This window comes from Neophocaena asiaeorientalis, unplaced genomic scaffold, assembly GCF_003031525.2.
Source record: "Neophocaena asiaeorientalis asiaeorientalis breed wild unplaced genomic scaffold, Neophocaena_asiaeorientalis_V1.1 scaffold348, whole genome shotgun sequence".
Taxonomy (NCBI): domain Eukaryota; kingdom Metazoa; phylum Chordata; class Mammalia; order Artiodactyla; family Phocoenidae; genus Neophocaena; species Neophocaena asiaeorientalis.
In genome coordinates, this window is record NW_020172672.1 from 3,021,809 (window position 1) to 3,044,869 (window position 23,061).

The following is a 23,061-nucleotide window of genomic DNA, read 5'->3' on the forward strand; positions in this document are numbered from 1 at the left end:
AGAAACAGGGGATGAGAAAACGTCATCTTCATCCTCAACAGCATTTTGGAGTAGGTAGGATGGTATCTGAAGAAGCTTAATGATTACCTGGTCCCCCATGGTGAATAGGGTTTTTATGACACAAAGATGGAGAAAGAGAAAGGAGGGATTGTAACTCTTGAAAAATAGGTAATTCTGTGTGAACAGAAAGGGAAGGATAGTTTAGCAAAGTCAAAAGCCAAACTGTGGAGCAGAGATTCATAGTCTAAGCCTAAGTACTTTCCAGGGTAGGGTGAAAGTACTGAGGACACGTACAGCTTGTGGCGTTCATTTCCCACCATAGACATTAAGTAAATACCTACTATGTACCAAGCCTGTGGAGGTGCTGAGAATACAAAGATGGATAAGGCAGGTCCTCAAGGAGCTCAGTCTGGTGGTGGCGGTGGCGATGGGGGGCGGCGGGGAGGAGAGAGGGAGCGTACGGAGTGGGTGAGGGGTGGGGGATGAGATTAGACAGGAAGGTCGAAAAACTGAATATATGGTAGGAAATTGGGGGTTCAGATATGTGCTGACTTCTATGTCAGAGATCTGTCCCAGAATCTCTTAAATAATTAGCCTCATTTGCCAGATTTAGCCAGATATCATGACGCTGGTCTTCTCCAGATGCCCTCTCAAATAGGTTCTAGCTTCTAGCCCTTGCTTTCCCCACCATTAGGGCGTCGGGCAAGGGAGGGGGCAGGTTGCAAACGACACCCACGTTTGCTGCCTGGGCTCTCTGCAGGAGACAGGAATCCAGGGCTTTGCCGTCGTCATAGCAACTAGGAGTTCCGCGGTCCCCCACCTTCCTCTAATTCCTTCCACTTCCCCCGCCGTCTGGGCTGAGCTGCCTTTTCTCTCGCGAGATTTGAGCGCAGAGCTGAGCCGCACAGCGGTGATCTCACCCGAGAGTTGGGGAGGAGTGAAGGAGGGGAAGGAATGGGGCGGGGAGGGGAAGGGCGAGGGAGGCGCCGCCACCGCCGGCAACTTTGTGAGCGAGTTCACTGTGTGCGTGAGCGAGTGAGCGAAAAGTCAGAGCGGCGCTGAGTCTCCGGGAGGAGGGTCCCCGGGGAGGGCCAGGTCTGGGCTTCAGAGGCCGCCCCCCCACCAGCCACTCCACCCTCTCCTGCTTCCGTGGCTCCCTCCCCATTTCCTCCCCCCACCAATCCTCCCGGGCCTTCCCGCCCCCTCTGCAGTTACCTGTCCCCTCCCCCATTCGGCACGCACCTCCCCTTTCCCCCGCGTCCACCTCGGATTTTGGCCCCCGGCCGCTCAGACACACCGCGTTCGCTTCCCGCGCCGGCCGCCCCCTCAGCTTTTTCTCTTGGAGGCAGCCGGGTGGGATGGGGAGCGCTGAGCCTCGGAGGCGGCGCGAGTGGGGACCCGAGCGCCCAGACAATAGTTGATGCCCGGGGACTGGGGCACCTCCGCCCCCACTCCGCCGGGAGCGCGGCCCCAGCCGGCTGCTCTCCAGCCTGCATTCCGCGTCCCCTTCGGAGCCAGGCTCGGGAGTTGGGCTGATTCCGCCCCCGCCTCCCCCGGGTCCCCCTCCGCTCGGCGCCCGCCCCTGCCTCGCCGCCTGCCGTTCTCCGCAGAGCAGGCGGCGAGTGAGCGCGCGCCGACCGTCTGTAAGGTTTCTTTTTTACCCCAGGGAGAGCGCGCGGCGGACGCGCCCCGGACGTGCGGCGGCACCGGGAGGCCGGGCCGAGCGGTAAGTGGCTCCCGCGCCCCGGGTCCGGGCAGGGGAGCGGGGGTGCAAGACTGTTGACAGCCCGCACCCCATTTCTGGCCGGGGCTCAGGTCCAGGGCACGGAGCAGGACGCCGAGAGGCCGGTCAAAGTTTTTATTTCCGATTTGGTGGCGTGCTGATAGCGCAGCCCGGCGGGGGGCGAGTCCGAGCTGCACTGCGCCCGGCGCGCGCGCGGGCGCGCGCACCTCGGAATCCGAATCTGCACAACTCTCCGCCAGGCGTCTGTGAGAGAGGCCCGGAGACCCGCGACCCCTTGGGGTGGGTGGCTGCGCCCACCAGTCTGCTCTCGTCTCCACCGGGAGACTCTTCCAGTTCAGTCACCTGGGTGAGCGCTTTGCAGGCTATGCCGGAGGGACAGGCCGAGAGGTTTGATCGTGAGAAAGGGGGAAGAGCAGCTCGTTGCCCGCGGGTGGTTCGTTTCTCTCCCGGGGTCTGGGGGGAGTGAAAGCCGGAGCTGCTCAAACCTGCTTTTCTTGGAGTAAGTAAACCACAAGAGGGCTGGGGAGGCGAGAAGGTACTGCAAAAAAGAAGTTTTTCTCCTTCGCCCCATCTGTTTCCAACTTCTATCCTGACCTTAAAGGGTATTTGCCAAGCTCCCTATCGCTCCACGGCATTTCTAGGTGGACAAGTAATCTTGTTGGACAGGTTGAAATTTCATTGGGTTCACCGTTTGGAAAACATAGGCAAGGGAAATGGCTCACTTTCAAGGAAGATGTTTGAGTTGTTTATGCTTGTTTTGAAGAGAAGCATTTGGAGACTGCATTTACTTTACAGATTTTATTTATCATGACGGGTATCTTAGAGGCAGCACTTACTGAAATTCTTACTACCTGCTAAACGATTACGTTTCTAAACTGGGAGCCAGTGACGCGCTGCAGATTTTAGAGTAAAGGTGTTGACTTTAATCAGGTTCCAGGTCTATCTGGATGGACTGGGATTGGCGTTTCCTCTATAAAGCAAACCTTTCATGTTGAAACTCTGACTCAGACTCTTAAAGACATTGTTTTTATACTGGTACTCTGTGGGAGTTAAGTGTCAACTTTCTCTCGTTTTCTCATATGGAATATTCATCCAAGGCAAAGATTCTCTGACTTAATCTTTTGGAAAAGTACAAGATGAAGTCCTATACAATCATTCTGTGCACCCAGTTTAGTAACAGTATTTTCTCTAAAATCCTGATTTAATGACCTTCACCTTCCCCCTTCATTTTTTGAAAGCTGCAATTAAGCCACCTTTACCAGGATGAAAAAAAAAAAGCCGACGGAAATAATACAGAACAGTAGAAACAGCAGTAGTCTCAAATAAAAGGTTTTCATAAAGAAGTTTATGGTCACTGAAGTGTCTGACTACTAGATGACATACCAGTTATTAACGAGAATATTAAAACTTTTTCCCTATGGAATAAATTATACTCAGGCATTAGCAATTAACAGTGCATTCAAAATGATTTGGGTGATGATTTGCATGTAAATGGTTAGGGGCAAAATAAGAGATTTTGCCAGATGAATGGTATTATGTGGCTGACAACTTATTTTCTTATCTCTTTATGCTTAAGTAAAGGAGTCCTGAAGTTGAGTGTATCATTAGATTTCTCTAGTTGACTGAGAGAACAAGTTTGGCAAGTGGCTCAAGACAGTCAGTAGGTGTTGCTGTTAGCTTCTCTGCGGTTCCTGGTACTGCTCCTTGAGTTTGAAATTGCAGTTCTGGTGCAGTGAACTTTTTAGAGCTGAAGTGTCAGTATTAGTTGTGAGTTCATTGTAGGATTCTGTGACAAGGTTGACTTGAACTGGTAATAATTGCAGTAATAATTGCAAAGCAGCTCACTGAAATTTTATATGACTTTCTTACTTACTTACTTTTCCTGACTTTCTTAACTTTGCTTTTGCATTGAATTAGGTGTGTAATTTTGGTGTAGGTCTCCCCACCCCCACCCGCCAGCCACATCTTGATTTTTTTAAACAACTTTTAAAATACACCTTCTAGTAACTTTATTTTTTTTGTTTTTTTATTTTTTAAAATTTATTTATTTATTTATTGGCTGCATTGGGTCTCCGTTGCTGCGCAGGGGCTTTCTCTAGTTGCAGTGAGCGGGGGCTACTCTTTGTTGCGGTGCGCGGGCTTCTCATTGCAGTGGCTTCTCTTGCTGTGGAGCACGGGCTCTAGGCGCGCGGGCTTCAGTAGTTGTGGCTCACGGGCTCTAGAGCGCAGACTCAGTAGTTGTGGCGCACGGGCTTAGTTGCCCCGCGGCATGTGGGATCTTCCCGGACCAGGGCTCGAACCCGTGTCCCCAGCATTGGCAGGCGGATTCTTAATCACTGTGCCACCAGGGAAGTCCTTCTAGTAACTTTATTGAAGTCATGATTTTGCTTGAGATGAGCGATTCTGTAAACTTTGGAGGATCTTGGTTGACTATGAGTTGGGACGTGTGTCCATTCTATCTTACTTTTGCAGTTTGAGTTTTTCAGTACATGGCTGTTTTCTGTCTCTTTGAGCTGTGAAACAGGAGCATGAGAAGAGACAGAACAGTGTAAGAGTACGGATTCTTTGACTTTTTCCAGTTTAGGGGAAAGTATGTAGTGATTGATGATAACATGGTTATGTGCTTCTACTGGTCTTCACTGTCCTGCTGTCATTTCTGTTGGTCCACTTCAATGTGCATATGAAGTGTGCCTAGCCTGAAGATTTTCAGGTGACGTGGCAGATTTGAGCCTTTTGATTCACTGACCGAACTGGACTTTCTCTAAGGAAGACAAATAGACTCATCCCCCACATATAGAGCTAGTGCTCTGATATAGAATGCTTCTTTCTTCCTTTGGACTGAGATTGCAGAAGTTCATATCTCAAATTCAGAAAAAAAATTTTCCTTCATAATGTCACCATATTCCTAATCTTTTGAGATTTGTATTAGTCAAAAGGTGGTTATCGAGTGCCTCTGTCTGGGAGGCACGCTGTTGAGTTCTGTGATTCTAGTGGTGGGTAAAAGTGTGTTGCTTGCCTCAAGGAACATACAGTGCAATGGGGCCATTTGCAGTGACCTTCCCTGGTTTGGTGTTCTGATACGCTGAAGCCCCCATAAAAGTTTTGCAGAGCAGGCAATTATTTCTGAGTTGTAACTTATTTAAATTAATTTTTTTAATTTATAATAAATTTAAATAAATTTATTTATTTATTTTCGGCTGCATTGGGTCTTTGCTGCGTGCAGGCGTTCTCTAGTTGCGGCAAGTGGGCCACTCTTCATTGTGGTGCGCGGGCTTCTCATTGGGGTGGCTCCTCTTGTTGAGCACGGGTTCTAGGCGTGCGAGCTTCAGTAGTTGTGGCATGTGGGCTAAGTAGTTGTGGCTCGTGGGCTCTAGAGTTGTGGCTCGTGGACTCTAGAGCGCAGGCTCAGTAGTTATGGCGCACGGGTTTAGTTGCTCCACGGCATGTGGGGTCTTCCTGGACTAGGACTTGAACCCGTGTCCCTGCATTGGCAGGCGGTTTCTGAACCACTGTGCCACCAGGGAAGTCCTAAATTAATTTTTAAAATAATGGGGCCCAGTATTTGTCCTCAGAAGGCCTGGGTTTCAAATTTTCCAGCTATGGGATCTTAAAAAGTAATCGAACCTCTTCCTGAACTTTCTGAAACAGCGTCTTTTTTTTGCAGCAGTGGGCACAATGCTTGCTTCACTGCTTTGCTGCAAAAATTATTGAGAATATATGTACGAAAGTAATTTGTAAACCATAGTCTTATTTGCAATTGCATTTTCTTGCTTCCTGATGAACAGATTCATAGATTGTTGGCTTTAGGAGGGATTTTGAGTATAAATCATTTCACCCTTCTTCCCCATTTTACAGATGAGGAAACTGAAGCCCAGAAAGTTGAAGTGATTTTTTTAAAGGGTGTAGAAGAACTAGTCAGTGATCATGCAGTGATGGGAAGGCAGGTTTTCAGATTTAACTGTACTCTTTTGCTTCCTGGTTTTTTTTTTCCCCCTACCTTAGAGTCTTATGTTAAAATTTATTTACTACTTTTTCCCCCCACTCAAGGGTTCAGTATTTATTACATGTCTAAAATGAGAAGAAGAAAAACTTAATGAAACAATGTACATGAAGGTTGAAAAGCCATGAAAACCACACGGATGTAGTGTTTGGTAACTCAGGTTTAGAGTTACTCAAATTACAAAGTTATGGCAAAAGAAATTATGAGTTAGTTAAAGTATTTACATGGTAGAGCCTGTAGGTTGTTTTTTTTTTTTTTTAAAGGAATCTTGGTTAACTCAGAGCATAATATACTTATATGCTCTTTAGAGAAGCCAGACTTAATTTGTTGTTGTTGACCATCTTTTTTTTCTCTTCTTAAACTCATTTTTCATTTGTAAAAGAAAGTGGTGTGCCTCCCTTATTTTTGGAACACTGGCTTCATGTATGGGTTACTGGGGGCAGGGGTAGGAGCTAGGGAGGATCTGTTAGGTGGAGGTATAATTGCACGTAAAACAGGACAGTGTTGTAGGAGCTTCCTGTTGAAAACGTGAGTGATTTCTATAGCACCACCCAACTTCCGCTGGGGTAATCTGAGCCAGGAGAGAAGAGACATCCCTGCCACTTGGGTGACTGCCCTTTAGATGAGGGACTCTCCCTTTCCCGAGGAGGGTAAAGCATTATGTTATTCCTTCAGCACTCACACAAAAATTTGTGTCTGTTCCACATACAGTGCTATTTAAAATAGGGGTTTTCTACTATCCCTTTAGATCGACAGTCCAACTTTATATCCATTGCGCTTTTACTGGTTTGGTGTGGGGAATAAATTGGCCTCATTGGATTTTTGTTTTTAGTTTTCTGCTGTGCTTAGCTAATAAAGAAAAAAAAAAAAACAAAGCCCACACACTTTGATGGCACTTTGTTTTCCAAAGGTTTAATACAAATTAAGTTACTTATCCTCAGATGAGAGCTCATTTTTTCTTTTGGTGGGTTTCTGATGAGCTGTGGAGCGAGTCATAGAAATGTGGGAAAGAGCCCCTTTTCCTTGGATCTCTTAAAGGCAGGTGATTTGAGTGAGGGTTAGAATAGCACGAGTGTGACTGGGTTTGTGATCAAGTGGGTAAGAAAATCCATTGGGTGTATCTTTGGAGGGTAAGGACTGGTCCACATCCATTTTCTCCTTTTATTCTGGCCTGGGAGGAGTGAGGTAACCCCAGTTGCAAAGATAACATGAAAGCTTTCTCGAAAATCTAGAGAGATGACACCACCGTGACACAGAGGAATGTCAGGGGCTTCTTTCATTGGACGTTAGTCAACAGTAGTGCATTGAGGGTGTGCCACAGAGGCAGGCGAAGCTGTTTCTCTTGGCCTCCGGAGGTCTGGGATGACAATTTTCAGCCTGTAGATTTCTAATTTGTTACTTGTCATGTTGCACTAAGTTCTCCCTCTAATTAGGATTGTAGTACGCCTAACTTTAAATTGTGGGAAGCGGGCAATTACAGAATGTTAGATTTCCCTTTTTTTTTCAATTATGGAGAGGCACGAGGAGAATGTATGTGTGCTGGAGAACGTTGGCCTGGAGAGGGAGAGTTACTGATTTGTACACATACAGGGATCACTCAGAGGGAACTTGAGCCAACTGGCCATCCAACCGTGGCGGCCACTGGATTCCTTTATTCCTCTCTCCTCCTCCAAAGCAGGTCTTAGGTTAAAAATGAATTTCGCAGACACCAGAGTGAATTTTGGTTATTCCTCTTTTCTCTTTCTGTTTTTTCCAGGAAGCCTTTTACCAAAGCTACAAGTATAGTCATTGGTAGTTTTTTTGTGGCTTAATGTCTTGCTTCCTTTTAGAATGAGTTCCAAACTTCTCAGAATAAAGCTATTTAGAAGTAAAACGCAAAGGACCATGTGCTGAATGACCGCCTTCCTATAATCGAGGCTTGACTGTGATCAGTATCATTTACATTGGCTTCTATATTATCTTTTTCTAATTCATTTTTTCATATTCTCAATTATTTGCCGAGATAGGGATTCTAGTTTGATATATTCTAAGCTCCTTGCATTTCCTTTAACATCTTAGTTCTCAGAATTGACCGACTATTTGTTTTTACAAGTTTCTTTTCATTTCTTGATGCTTTCAGCAAAGCAACTGTGATAACTGAACTGTGGTATCTCATGCCTTCAAGAAGAGAGGGTGCTTATAAGGAGATACCTATAGGATATATAATTATACATTAATAGAATGTTCTAAAATTTTCACCCAGTTTGACTAACTTTTATTCCTTGCTTCACCTGTACATAGTTAGGGAAAAAAATGGAAAGAAGTATTTTCCCATATTTTTGCAAGAAATATAAGTATGTGACTTTTGGGAACCATATTGCCTTTTCTTTCAAAGACTTAGAAAACAAATGTTCTTATTCTTGAAATGAGGGTTAGTGTGTAGTTGATTTAAATCCCCCCTTTTCCCTAACCATACTTCTGGCTGCCCCAGCGAAGACCTCAGAAGCTTCTGCCAATATATTTTGTCAGAGTCTAACTTCTGAGTAGCTAGAATTTCATGTGTAAAGAGAGGGTGCTCTGTGTGTATATATGTTTGGTGGGGTTTGACTCCTGGCTCAGAATGTGCCCTTGGGAAACCTATTAGGAGGTTTGAGACTGAATGTGGTTCCTGACCCTCATCTCTTTTCCAGTTTGAGAAATGCCTCTTCTTCCAAGAGTCTCAGTGTTACTTTTTTTTTTTTTTAAATTGGGATCTTAGTACTGATCCTTTGTAATAGGAAATGAGGTATAATTGCATGACAAAATAATGTTTCAGTAGATACATGATAGGTTATGGAGAGCTATAGGATTCACAGAAAAGGCCTATTAAAAGTAAGAGCCTCAGCCTAATAATTGCTTTCAGTGGGATTGTTCTGAAGGTCATTTTCAAGGGAGCACTTTAAAATAGTGGTTTTCAGCGGGTTGGGCCAGGTGTGTGTTTGGGGGAGGGTGGAGGACCGCAGTGAACTCTGGGGTATTACTCTGGGTGGATGGGTTGGGTGATTTGAAGAAACTCAATAGGTGATTCTGTTATGCTTCTCTCCCACCCAGTTGAGAACACAATGGCTTTTATGTCATTTTTGGATTTATGCTTGACAGTAAGGTAAAGGGAGGGCCTTCGATCATGTGTACCGTTCCCTTGATTAAAAAAGACAACTTGGAAGAAATTTGGAAATCACTGCCAGCAGGTAAAAGGGTCAGGCTGCTTAGACTCCGGCAGTGGAGGTAGAACGAGTAAATCCAACTTGGTGTTTGCATGTTGGCACTTACTTTTTTTATTGGGATAAAAAACACATAGTGTAAAATTTACCACCTTAACCATTTTAAGTATACAGTTTAGTTAAGTATATTCATATTGTTGTGAAACAGAAGTCCAGACTGTTTTCATCTTGCAAATTGGAAACTCTACCCATTAAACAACTTCTCCTTTCCCCTCTCCCCATCCCTGGGACTCACCATTCTGCTTTCAGTTTGTATGAATTTGACCTCTTTAGATACATCATATAAGTGGAATCATGTAGTATTTGTCTTTTTTGGGACTGGCTTATTCCACTTAGCATAGTGTCCTCAAGGTTCATACATGTTGGCATGTGGTAGGATTTTCTTCCCTTTTAAGACTGAATAATAGTACATTGTCTATATCCCATTTATCCATTCATCCATAGATGGACATTTGGGTTGCTTCTCCCTCTTGGCTATTGTGGATAGTGTGGCTATGAACATGGGTTTTCACATAGCTCTTTGAGACCCTGCTGTCAATTCCTTTGGATATATACTCAAAGGTGGGATTTCTGTATCGTATGGTAGCTCTATTTTTACGTTTTTTGAGTAACCTCCATTCTGTTTTTTCATAGAGGTTATACCCCGCCAGCAGTGTACCAGTGTTATTCCTCATCCTTGCCAACACTTATTATTTTGTTTCTTTGATAGTGCCATTTAATGGGTGTGAGGTAATATCTCATTGTGGTTCTGATTTTCATTTCTCCATTGATAAGTTATATTGAGCATCTTTCATATGCTTGTTGGCCATTTGCATATCATCTTTGGAGAAGTGTCTTTTCAGGTCTGCTCATTTTTTGATCAGGTTATTTGATTTTTTGTTGTTGAGTTGTAGGAGTTCTTTATATATTCTGGATATTAACACCTTATCAGATGTATGATTTGCACATATTTTCTCCCATTTTGTATGTTTTCTTTTTGCTCTTCTGTGTCCTTTGATGCATGAAAGTTTTACATTTTGATGTAATCCCATTTGTCTATTTTTGCTTTTGTTGCCTGTGCTTTTAGCATCATATGCAAGAAATCATTGCCAAGTCCAATGTCATGAAGCTTTCTGTGTTTTCTTCTAGAAGTTTTATAGTTTTAGTTCTTACATTTAGGTCTTTAATCCATTTTGAGTTAATTTTTGTCTGTGGTGTAAGACGAGGATCCAGCTTCATTCTTTTGTGTGCGGGTATCCAGTTTTCTCAGCCCCATTCATTGAAGAGACTGTGCTTTCCCCTTTCAGTGGTCTTAGCATCCTTGTTGAAGACCAGCTGGCCATATACATGATGGTTTATTTCTGGGCTTTCTGTTCTAGTCCATTGATCTGTTTGTCTGTCTTTATGCCAGTACCACCTTTAGCTTTTTAGATTACTTTAGCTTTGTAATACATTTTGAAATCAGGAAGTTTGAGTGACACTTATTTTTAACTTATGCTATTGTAGGTGCTGAGAAATAGAGAAGTAATAGAGAGATAAACAATTCAAAGAATTTTTCATTTTTTGGAGGGGACTAGACCCACTTAAAGAATGAAGTAAGGTGATTTATTTACTTATTTATTTTAAAAATTATTTATTTATTTATTTTTGGCTGCATTGTGTCTTCGTTGCTGTGCGAGGGCTTTCTCTAGTTGTGGCGAGCGGGGGCCACTCTTCATCGCGGTGCACGGGCCTCTCGCTGTCGTGGCCTCTCTTGTTGCAGAGCACAAGCTCCAGATGTGCAGGCTCAGTAGTTGTGGCTTACGGGCCTAGTTGCTCCGCGGCATGTGGGATCTTCCCAGACCAGGGCTCGAACCCCTGTCCCCTGCATTAGCAGGCAGATTCTCAGCCACTGCGCCATCAGGGAAGCCCCCATAAGGTGATTTAAATGGCAGAATGTATGTGAGGCTGTCAATCGGCAACTAGTATAGTAAGAGCTATAGTCTAGCACTTCTTTGGATATTGAATCCAATGGCTTGCAAAAGCTTCAAAAAGGTGATGGGCCTTGAATTGGTCTTGAAGATTGGATGTGTACCTCAATGGGTATAAATACCTCAAACCATCTGTGTCAGTTCTATCACTGCACTAAAAGGGGGTCTTTAATGAAAGCCTCTGATAGTAATCTCAAGATTTTCAATGGGGATCAGTTATTGTAAGACCAATCACTATTTTTTTTCTTGACACTCTATTGTCTTCCCCATTCCCATCCAGTAGTTGCTGATTTGCCATTTCTGCTCATTGAATAGCAGTGGGCCACATACAGAGATAGAATACTTAGCCACAGTACGGTTTTATTTTCTAGGATGTGCAAAGAACACAAAATTAATCTGGCTGGCTTGTATAGGATGAGTTGAAGGAGGGAGATTGAACCCAGAACAGCAAACTCAGTGGCTGCTTTAGTAAGTAATTTAGGCTACTTAAGACATACTTTCTCACCTTCTTAATGAAACTATAAGGATATTTTGGTTGGGTGTATTACTTGAGGGCACAATTGGTAGAATTTCTATGGAGGAAAAATGTAGCATGCTTGCATATAGTAGGCCTGTAGTAAAGCGTTGTTTAGTGGTGACCAAATGAATTTAAGTCTACATGGGTGGGTCCGTAAGGAGTAATCTACTCATTTATTTCATAAGTGTTTATTGACTCTCACTCTATGCCAGGGGCTAGTGGCTGCTTCAAGTGGAAAAGGATGCATGGCTCCTGCCCTCATGTGGCTGCTATTCTTTTAGTGATTGATGTGGTCCTTCTCAGTGTTCCAGTCCTCTCAGCTGGTTGGATTTTCCTTTTTTTGTCAAAGGCCACCTGTTTTACTTTTGATGGAAAACTATTGTCGTTGTTTATTATGAAAATAGTTCTACATTAAATATTCTTTGTGTGGAGGAAGAAAGAAACACTAGACAATTCTGCCTTTTGGTTTCCAAGGAGATCTGTCTTGGCTAAATTTACTTTATCAAGTGCTTTTCTAAGTAACAGAACTGAAGGAAACTGGCTTTAATGAATTTTGCTTAAGGTTTTCCTGAGGACCCAGATATGGTTTTCAAATCTTCGTTTCCTCTACTTCCAGGCCCACTCCAAGAGCCTCTAAACGCCTAGTTTTGGCCGATCCTGGATTTTTCCATTAATCGTGAGATCTTAAAAGTCATACACCCCTTTTGGCTCTTCATTGATTTGTTCATTCATTTAACAAGTCTTCATTGTTCACTTATTATATACCAGGTAACCTTTTCATTTGTAATAGGAAGGGTGAGGGTTGAATTCAGTTTCCTTTAAGGCCAACTGTTAAAATTCTGTGAATTTATTATTGTGGTTTAGGGAGATTTAGGGCTTTTTTTTTGCAGATAGTAGAAGTATTTTTGAAAGAGCTTAAAAAAAGAGAAATTTAGAGTTTTTGTTTTTAACTCAAACATTTTAGTGGGAAAATTCCTCACTGGTGGATAATTTTCGTATTAATTTCACTCTGATCTGAAAAAATCAACATTTTAACTCAGCTGAAAGTCTTTCCTTGTAACTGGCAGGAGACAGTTTTAAAGCTAGCCTTCTGATGTTCCTTGTAGCACGCTAGAAACTTAATTCCTGTTTCAGATGACTGGTGTAGTGCCAGCGTGTAGAGATTTAGAAATGCTTAGCACCTCTTCTCCTAGGTGCTCAGTTCTGTGTCTTTTAGAGCCCTTGTCATTTATGTGTGAGGTGGTCTTGAGGTATGGTGACATCATGTCACACGGAAGATCTGCGTCCCAGTGCTGTGATAATAAGCTGACAGTTGCCCATGCTGCCAAATCCGTAATACTCAGATAACCTAGTGTGAGATTTCATGGCTTTTTTCTTTTTTTAATCTTTATTTATTTATTTGGCTGCGCTGGGTCTTTGTTGTGGCATGGGGACTCACAGTTGCAGCATGCATGTGGGATCTGGTACCCTGACCAGGGATCAAACCCGGGCCCCTGCATTGGGAGCTAGGAGTCTTAGCCACTGGACCACCAGGGCAGTCCCTTCATGGCTTTATAAAATGATATTTTTATTTTAATTTGTTGTTAGAAATTTGACATAGTATTGATTATGTGTTATGTGAAGGTTCAGCTACGCAGAGTAAAATTTAAGAATTTTCTCTCATGTGGATTGTTGGCTGTTATAAGTCTGGTCTCCTGTTACCAAAAGAACATTGGAAGATTTGTGTAGCCCTGGCTCTGTGACTGTGGCCATTTTTCCTTCACTTACTAATCAGCAGTATTCAGTAAACACCTTCTAGATGGCAGATACTGTTCTCATCCTGGATATACAGCAGTGAACAACTCTGAGTGATAAGGGAAGCCACTGCAGGGTTGTACAAAGGGTTTTGATCTGACATATTTGAGAATAGAATGAGGGTTTGGTCTGACATATTTTTAAAGGACAGAACTCCATTGTGTGGAGAATAGAACTCCATTGTGGGGGCAGAGGTGGAGACAGGGAGATATTAAGGGTTCTAGCAATGACCTAGGTGGGATATGATGATAGCAGTGGTGGAGGAGATGAGAAGTGCCTGGATTCTGAACTCACCTCAAGTGAGGCTAACATGAGTCACAGAAGGGTGAATGATATGCAGTGAAAGAAAGAGTGGAGTTAAGGGGAACACCAAGGTTTTTGGCCTGAGCAACTGGAATACTGGTGGTGCCAGGTATTGAAATGGGGAAGGCTGGAGGACCAGGTTTGGGTGGAGAATTGAGCTGATTGATACATGTTGGGTATGAGGTATCCGTGGGTGAGGTCAAGTTGGCAGCTAGGCAGGTCCGTTAATCCTCACGAGCTGCAGTTTTCTCATCTGTGTGAAATGGGGAAAGTGTTTGCCCTTCTCAGAATTCTTGAGATCAAATGAGAGAACAAAAGTTCCAACTTCTAAAGTAATGTCCCGTTGTGATGGTATTATTTCTGGAAAGTGGACCGGTTTCCATCTTAAATACTCTGTGGAACTGCTTAACTCATAGGCTAGAATGTATTGTGGAAAGTTTGGCATTTTCCCTCCAAAGACTGGTTTTCTCTCTGGATAGATGGAAAAGCTTTCTCTTTGATGCATTCTGTGATTCCTGAGCAGCTTTTGGGAGAACTTGGTATTTTGGTTCCCTCTGGGGTGTCAGAGGGCTTCACTTTGTGTGGAGCCATTGGGGCAGTACGTGGTGTGTGGTACCAGACTCGCCCCTTAATAAACATGGCTTCAGGCCAGAGTGATTTTATTTACGTGGGAGGATGTTATAGTACGAAAAATCCCTGGCTCTTTCCTTTCTCAAAGTCTCTATCTTTTATGCTTTCCATAACTTGGATCAATTAACAAATAGGGTCTAATAGACCATATTTATCAGGGAGACCATTCTCCTTGTTTCCTAATTCAGAATGCGTATTTACATATTCCTAGGTTTTTTGGTTGCTTAAAATTTTCTTCTGGGCAGGTGAAATATGCTAAATATATATTTGAATCCACTGAATTAAAATTCATTTAAGATTCAAGTAAAAGTGTTGAAAGCATCAGTCATATTTGAATCAGTGATATTTTGAAGTTATTACATGTCTTTCCTTGGAGGTAGTAGTAAATGGTTGTATCTTTGAGATGCAGTATTTGCTGATAATTGATACCTTCTCAACAGTTAGATGTTTCTTTAGGAACATCTTCAGTCAAGAGATAGGATGGTGGTTCTTGGTTCTTCGGATCCATAAGGCAGTTTGAACAGAAACACTACTGCTCTTTCTTCACTGCCCTCCTGGTTTCATCCTTGGTTCACAAGATTCAGTTGGCATCGGCGGTGTGTGTTCATTGCAGGTTGTGTGACGCAGAAAGAGAAGGTAAGGCCATTTTAAAAGGGTGGCTTTGAGAGCCCGACACATGTAGCGAATGCAACGTTTGATGAATAACTGACCACCTTCTGGGTGTTCAGTGGAAAGAGCAGTAATGGCTTTAACGCTGAAGCAAGGCGTCGGGGGAACAGGAACTATGTTTTTCAGTAGATATTGTGGAGGAGAAATTGCTTGGGTAGTTCTCTGGTATCTTTCAAGTAAGAGGACATCTCTTTCTGTTAGGGCTTTTCTCAGGTCCTCAGATTTATAAAATAAGTTGACCCATCTGCTCAGTAATTGTTAAGTTACGTAATCTTTTTGCTTTTCATTGAATCGGCTTACTATATGTTATTTTATTTCAGCTTCTAAGAAACTGAACTATAGGTATTCAGTACAGTATCATTTGGCATAATTGTCTGATAAAACCCTAAGTCTTTGTCTTTCCTTTTGAAGTACGTTTTAGAAAACTTACATCAATTGTACGAAATAATTTGAAAGGTATCTATATATTTAATTCTGTATCTTTTCCATGCCTAATTTTTTTCTCCTAGGAGGAATACAACTTACTAGACTTCCTAAAATCTTTTAGGATTTCCAAATTGCCTGATGACTTTTTATTTGAACTCTAGTCTAATAATCATTTTTACTGGGGAGATAATCTCTAAGCCTCTGAAGTCATAGTACCCATTTATTGCACTCCTAAGGTTTTTTTTAATAACCTTTATTGAGTTTTAATTCACTTACTGTACAGTTTTCCCACTTGAAGTGTATAGGTCAGTAGTTCATAGAGTAGTGTAACCAGCACCATAAACAGTTTTAGAACATCTTCATCACCCCAAAAGAAGCTCCAGCCCATTTGCAGTCACTCCCCACTTCTCCCCAATCCCACCCCGCTTCTCCCCAATCCCACCCCACTTCCCTGCGCCCAGCCCTAGGCCACCACTAACCTACTGTCCATCTTTATAGATTTGCCTCTTCTGGACGTTTCCTATAAATGGGAACATACGATATGTGTTCTCTTGTGCTTGGCTCATGTCACCGAGCCCTATCAAAGCACTTTAACTTTGGTGGTAATGTTACATATTTCAGAGTCAAAAGCAGACATTCCCTGTCTGCTGACACAGAAACTACAGCCTGTGCCGGGACCAGAGAAAATAGCAAAACCACCTGTTGCCGGGTGCGTTTGTTTAGAACCGGGAGTGAACTTTGAAGCTTTTGTAAATAAAGCCTCCCTGGCGCTAATCCACCAATGCACTCACTACTCTCCATTGCGTGGTTGCTTGACTCTCTCTGCCTGACCACTGCCTGCTTCTTCTTTGACCATTTCAGATACCTCTGAGAAGTCATCTCTGATTCTTGCCTTTCTTTTACCTTGGGTCTGGTCGAGGAGTAAGCCTTGCCTTTTTCTCTTCCTTTTGAATTGACCGTTTTCAACTTGTCCTCTTTGTTTTATGACCACCATCTGATACAGACCCTTGACCTTTATACCTGGGTGGCTGGAGCAGCTCCTTTCTGACCAGCTTGACTCTTGTTGCCCCAGGCTCCGGGCGTCTTGCCTGATTATTCTTTCTGATGGATCCTTTAGGTACGTGTGCCACCTGGAGGAATTTAAGTGGTTCCAGCACATCAAAACGTGCGCTTTCCTGCCTGCTTTGTGGCCTTTCTCTTGGGTCTCTCCTTTCCTGTTCATCTGATTTCTTTGGCCTCCCCAGGACTGTAGGACTGAGTTTCTGCCTTCATGTGCAAGGCCTCTGTTCTCTCCTCTTGCCAGCTATTTCTGACGTCCTTTGAGCCTTTGTTCATTTTCGATTTTAGTTCCATTCAATTCAAAACGTAGGTGAAATCAATATACTTAGTTCTTTCTCTCTCTTATCCCCCTCCCCGCGTAGCTTGCTCTTCACCGTTGTCTCCCTTGTCCCTGCTGAGGCAATTCCAGCCCCTGAACTCTAGTTTTATCTGTAACTTTCTCAACCTTCAAGGCTCACCTCCTTCATTGCTGTCTTTCTGGTTGCTGTAACTCACCTCGATTTCTCCCTTGTTTGGAATGCTGGTGTACCGTATTGTATACATAAAGAGCTTACGGTTTAATAATTAATGCCTAATTCATCAAGGATATTTAACCTGGAGACGACTCAGAAGGAACGTCATCCCTTGTCACAGGAATTGAAAATCAGTCACAGGGAAGTCATCAGTCATAAATTGCATTAGGCAATTTGGAAATCCTTTGTTTTCTCAGACCCCACAGGGTAGAACGATGAGGAAATACAGGTGTTTGAATGAGCATCAGAAAGGACTTTTCTAGAACTGCATGCAGGTGTGCCAGGCTATGTTCTGTTGCCCATCCCCATGCATTTAGGACCGGGTCATTGTAAAGGCCATTCATACATACGGTTCACGGGGGCTCAGTGAGATGCATGGTTCTCTGTCTCCCTGGAGTATCAGAATCACCTGGGCAGCATATTAAGTACTCAGATTCTCAGTCTTTGGAAAGTTCAGATTGAGTAGTGAAGCCAGGCTTGGAAACTTTTGAGTTAGATAACACTTTTAGGCCCAAGATCCAATGAATGTCGCATTTGTTTGCCAAATTTTAATTGAATGCGTGCATTGTGTGGCCGTGTAAAATTGTGGGTTTTGCTTTCGTAGGACGTCGCGTCAAGGAGGGCATGCAGACAGACCGTGAAACACCCTGTGATTTCTCCTCAGGCAGATGTAGATTCTTTGAGGATAGGAACCATTTCTCATTTTGTTTTTTTTTTTATAAATTTATTTATTTATTTTTGGCTGCATTGGGTCTTTGTTGCTGTTTCTCTAGTTGCGGCGAGCGGGGGCTACTCTTCATTACCATGCGCTGGCTTCTCTTTTTGTGGAGCATGGGCTCTAGGCGCTCAAGCTTCAGTAGTTGTGGCTCATGGGCTCTAGAGCGCAGGCTCAGTAGTTGTGGCATTCGGGCTCAGTTGCTCCGCAGCATGTGGGATCTTCCCTGACCAGGGCTCAAACCCGCATCCCCTGCATTGGCAGGCGGATTCTTAACCGCTGTGCCACCAGGGAAGTCCCCTCATTTTGTTTATTTGACCCAGAGGGATGGGCGCATTGACATTCATTCTTGTGTGGTAAACTGATTAACCTGCTGTTTACTGGTTTACTCCCCGTTGGAAGGCTTGTTACTGTGTTCTTTAACCAGTCGTTTTCATGCAGCTTAACTTCTCGGTTGAAAAGGAACAAGTGTATTCCCAGTTGCATCATGACAGGTTCATCCTTTTGATTTTGTTGCTTTCTAGTAATAAAATTTACATTGGCTACCATTTATTGAGGACCCACTGTGCCAGGCACTTCGTGTCACATTATTGCTAATCTTTATAATAAGCCTGCAAGACAGATATTAGGACTCTGAGTGGGAGCCAAGATGTTGAGTTCTTGTTATAGAATTTCTTCTTATACATATTAACAGACATTGCAATAGCCACTGAGCTGAGGAATTGTCTAGTACAGTCTTCCGTTGGGACCAGATGGTTGAAATCATGATTTGGCTGTTTGCATAGGATGTGTTTTCTTGTTGGAATGCTAGAGAGCCTGTCTACATATAATAGGGTTGCTATGACCATCATCCTTAAACACTATACCATGCTGATGATGGAAGCTTCCCGCCCATTTCTCCAGTGAAAGGCTGGTTTTGCTGGTGTAATTTTTAAGCGTGGTGGCCGTGTTGTACCACGGTGGAGAGTCAGGGACAGTTCTTTGTATCTTAGGCGATGATCTGGATTTCCCAGAACTGGCATATGACCCATTTGGTGGTCTCTTTCCTTGTATCTGTTGTAGGACTTTGGCCTGTCAACGTGACCTCCACCAGGGCTCCGTTAACAGTGGTCATAAATGTCTTCCGCTGAACTTCACCCATGCATTGGTTTTTTAGTAGGTTCTTTACTTATACCATCTCATTTTTATCCTTATGGAATTTCTGTGAGGTAGGTATTATCAGTATTTAACAGATGATGAAGCTGGAGCTTGGAAAGGTTCAGTAACTTGTGTTGTTTTGAGACTCTATTTGCACTTTTCCAGGGGACTCAGGCATGGTTTACACAGGAGTTAACTTCATTTCTTTCTGTTTCTCTTACTTCCTCCTATTGCTTCACCAAGAAAACTTGGGTGGTGCATGAGTGAACTTTTAGGAGTTGAAGAAGACTGAGTATGTCTGATCCCTATCCAAATTTTTGGATAATGTATTTTTCTCCCTTCCAGTGGAGTCAAAATAATAGTTGTCATTGAATGTTCTCTTTGGTCAGTTTTCTGAGATGTGGGAAACAACCTCACGAGGGGCTCCTACCTGCCAGAGAAGTTCCAGGCTCAGGGTTCCTACTCTGTCTAGTACAAATAGCTAGAGGAAATGTAAATATTTATAATTGTGGTGAAATCAATAGAAATCTGCACAGAGTTTGGAATAACCACAGAATTTTTTTTTTCCTAGTAAGAACACTTTCATTTTACTTCCCAACTGAAGGCATGACCAAAAAACATGAGAAATGTATTTTCTGGGTGAAATGCTTACTTTCTCATCTTGCAGCATGAATTCTGCTGTGAAGTTATCATCTTGTCATTGATTTCTGCCTGTCGCCCTAAAATTATCGTGCTGTCATCACGTCAGCATCTGCATTGTTTTGAAATAAGTGTCTTTTAAGAGGTCGGAGGCATGTTAGAAATATATAGATTTTTAAAGAGAGGTTAATGGAACTGAAGTTAATTGCAAATACAAGGAACAGGTGTAAGATCAGTCCTGGCAATCAAGTGTGCTTCTAGGAAACACACATTCAATTGATGAAACAGAATTGAAGTCACTAGTAAAAGTTAATTAGTTAACTTAGGTCATGGTGAAAAGGGGGAACATTTTTACTGCCCTGATTTTTCTATTGAGTTGTGTGGGCTTTGTATGTTTATTGGATCCAGCATACCGTTCTTTAAACTTTGTGTTCAGGTCATTCCTCCAAACCAAATATTTGAGACTTCTCTTTCACGTTAAATCAACCCTCTAGAGTTTGCTTTAGTATTTAGGCTTATTTAACCTTAAGGACAAAGATTAATTTTAAAGTGTGTTGTTGGGATTTCCCTGGCGGTCCAGTGGTTGGGACTTTGCCTTCCATTGCACGGGGTGCGGGTTCGATCCTTGGTGGGGCAGCTGGGATCCCACATGCCTCTCGGCCAAAAAAACAAAAACAAAAACCAGAAGCAATATTGTAACAAATTCAATAAAGACAGCTGGGATCCCACATGCCTCTTGGCCAAAAAAACAAAAACAAAAACCAGAAGCAATATTGTAACAAATTCAATAAAGACTTTTAAAAAAATGGCCCACATCAAAAAAAAATCTTAAAAAAAAATTAGATAAGTTCTATCTAAAAAAAAAATAAATAAAGTGTGTTGTTGAACTTTGGTGGCTGACCAGGGCCATGATGTGCCATCTCACTAGGGCACAGAGCCCCGAGGTTATTTAATGAACTCAGTTTGTGGTGCCCTCATTCATAGCAAGATGCACAAGGATCTTGCATCTGTCACCGTCCTGGTCTTGGTTGACCACTGCAGCAGTGAATCACCTTGAGTAGTTCACCTCGTCTGCAGGTTGCAGACTTTTCATGTTTAACTGCATTGACTGTTTGAAAGCTACCTTGTAAATAATGATACACAACTGCAATAATCCAAGTCCACTAAGGACATGTCACATTCACACCTTGGTCTGCCCACCATCAGCCGACAAAGTCCATTTCTAAATATTACCCGAATATTCATCATTCACTCCACAGCTATCGACTGAGCTGTTTTGTGCCAGGCACCTGCTGTGCATCAGATACTGTGCTGAGTGTTTGGGTTTTTCAAAAAAATTTATTTATTTTTGGCTGCATTGGGTTTTCGTTGCGGTGCACGGGCTTCTCATTGCGGTGGCTTCTCGTGTTGTGGAACATGGGCTCTAGGTGCGTGGGCTTCAGTAGTTGCGGCATGTGGGCTCAGTAGTTGTAGCTTGTGGGCTCTAGAGCGTGGGTTCAGTAGTTGTGGCGCACAGGCTTAGTTACTCCGCGGCATGTGGGATCTTCCCGGACCAGGGCTCGAACCCGTGTCCCCTGCCTTGGCAGGCGGATTCTTAACCACTGCGCCACCAGGGAAGTCCCCTGTGCTGAGTGTTGTGCAGATAATTTAGCAGTCCTGTTCTCAAGACGCTGCCAGCTTGTTGGGGAACTCAGGAAGAATAAAAGAAAATGACCAGCAGGAGACTAAGGAAATCATTTCAATGGAGAGTCTTTTTTTATTATGAAAGCATTGCATAAGACTTTTTGGAAAATTGGGAAACTACAAGAAAGTTTGAAGAAGAAAAAAGTCGTCCACCGTTCTATCACCCAGGGGTAACCACCATTGTTTTCATGTTCCCTGTCTTTTAAAAATGGCTTCTAAAAACAAGCAAAACAGAGAGATCTGTCCAGTAAAAGAGAGCTTTCAGGTGCAGTTTGATGTGGAGAAGGAAAAGAGGCCCCGGGAAAAGTGCAGCGTTTCTATCCCTGGGGCTGTGACGTGGAGCACAGAAGCCTTAGGGAGGGGTGTTTGGGATTCCTCAGGAAGGAGGCACTGGGAGCAAAACCAGAGCTGCTTTGACCGTAGATTTCTCTCTGAATAGTTTCCGGGTACAAGTGTGGTGGGTTCTGACAGTTTGTAGGGCGGTAGTTGGCATCCCAGACGCTTTTCTCAGGCACTGATTTCACTGCAATCTATTCTATGGGAGTAAGGCAGAGCCTACCCTCCAGGACAGGGTGTGAGGGATGATATACAAATTACATTGTGTCCACTGCTTGCCCAGGGTTTAAGTCTGGGAGAGTTCATAGCAGGAGAAGCAAGGAAAGAAACAGTGTTATTTTTCAGGGTCATTTATGTACTAGCACTTGTTTTGATATATTGTCTCATTTAATTTCCATCGCCAGTGTTTGAGGAAGGAGTTTTCCTCATTTTTTATAGTTGAGATTTAGAAAATGGAGTCAGAGGCTAAGGTGCTGGCCAGTGTTATACAGTGTTTCATAGTAAGTGGCAGGGGCGCATATGGGCTTTGGCACTGGAGACCTGGGTTCCATCCTACCGGTGTGACCTCAGGTAATTTCTCAACCTCTTTCTTACTGTTTAAAAAGGGGACAGTGCTGATGCTTAGCTCACAAGGTTATTGTCAAGATGAGATGAGACAATGTATGTAACGTCCTTCTCAGAGGTGGGATTTAGTACCGATAGGTGGGAGCACTTAGGATGGCAGTGGGGTGGCAGCACGCACAGTGCCTGGCACATAATAGATGTCCAGGAGATGCCAATTACCCGTCCTTCCTTCTTAACAAGCCCTCCCAGCTTTTCAGTTTTCCTAGTATCTTTCCCTCAGATTTTTAAAGACCCTGATGGAAAGATACATTTCACTGCTTTGTAAGGGTGGGTTCTTGAATCTATAAAATCAATTTCATCTGCATTACACAGGAAAATCCCATCTCATCAGTAGTTGTCTTTGAAAGGTCATCCTGAACATTTCCCCCTGGGTATCAGGTGAGGAGAGGTTAGGGGTAGGAAAGCTAAGAGCTCAGATGGAGGAAAGGGGAGTGGACAGAGGAAGGAGTCAACTTGGGTATTTTCTCAGCTTAATTTGGTACCTGCCAGCCTCAACAAGGACTGTACTATAGCCAGGTGTGGCTGGGATGTGTAACAGTGAGCTGAGGTTAAGAGGGCAGGACAGGAACTTGTGTGGGACACATTTGGTTCTCCTTACATACTCATCCTTCTTCATTTACATGTTCAATCAACAAACAGTTTGTTGAAACTGTCCTGTGTTCAGGGCACTCTCAGTCCTTGGGATTCAAAGGGAGCATCTGTTTTCATGAGCGCAAGCCAGGTTGACAGATGAGTAACAGAAAATTACAAGTCAAGTTTTAAGTGCCAGGGTAGAGGGAAGCTGGGGGAGCTTTGTCAAAACATCTTAACATTATTTTTCTGTGTTTGCTTCTTCTGTTAAACCTTGAAGGCCAGGGCTGTGTCTTTTGTGATTTTGCAATCCCAGAACCTAATCTGAAATGCATCCCTGGATAAATATGTGTAAGTTCAAAGCTGGCACAGGGATAAAATAGTTTATAAATGGTGTGTTTCAACTATCTGTATATTCGTGGAAATCTCAACCCTATAAATGGAGACATCTGGTAAGTCCTTGACTTATTGGTAGTTCTTTTCTTAGAAGGCAGAAGATGGAAATTGTGACTAAC

General features: G+C 43.2%; 1 protein-coding gene across 9 annotated transcripts in view; it reads left to right on the top strand.

Moving 5' to 3' along the window:
- The first annotated feature begins 1,008 nt into the window (after positions 1-1,008).
- Positions 1,009-23,061, top strand: part of SIPA1L1 (signal induced proliferation associated 1 like 1) — a 361,579-nt gene continuing 339,526 nt past the window's right edge. For 4 of the 9 annotated variants that reach the window (XM_024739672.1, XM_024739671.1, XM_024739667.1 and 1 more), the window contains exons 1-2: positions 1,030-1,095; positions 1,667-1,726. The gene's annotated coding sequence lies outside the window, so the exon portion shown is untranslated. The other 5 variants (XM_024739676.1, XM_024739674.1, XM_024739668.1 and 2 more) reach the window with 4 other exon arrangements.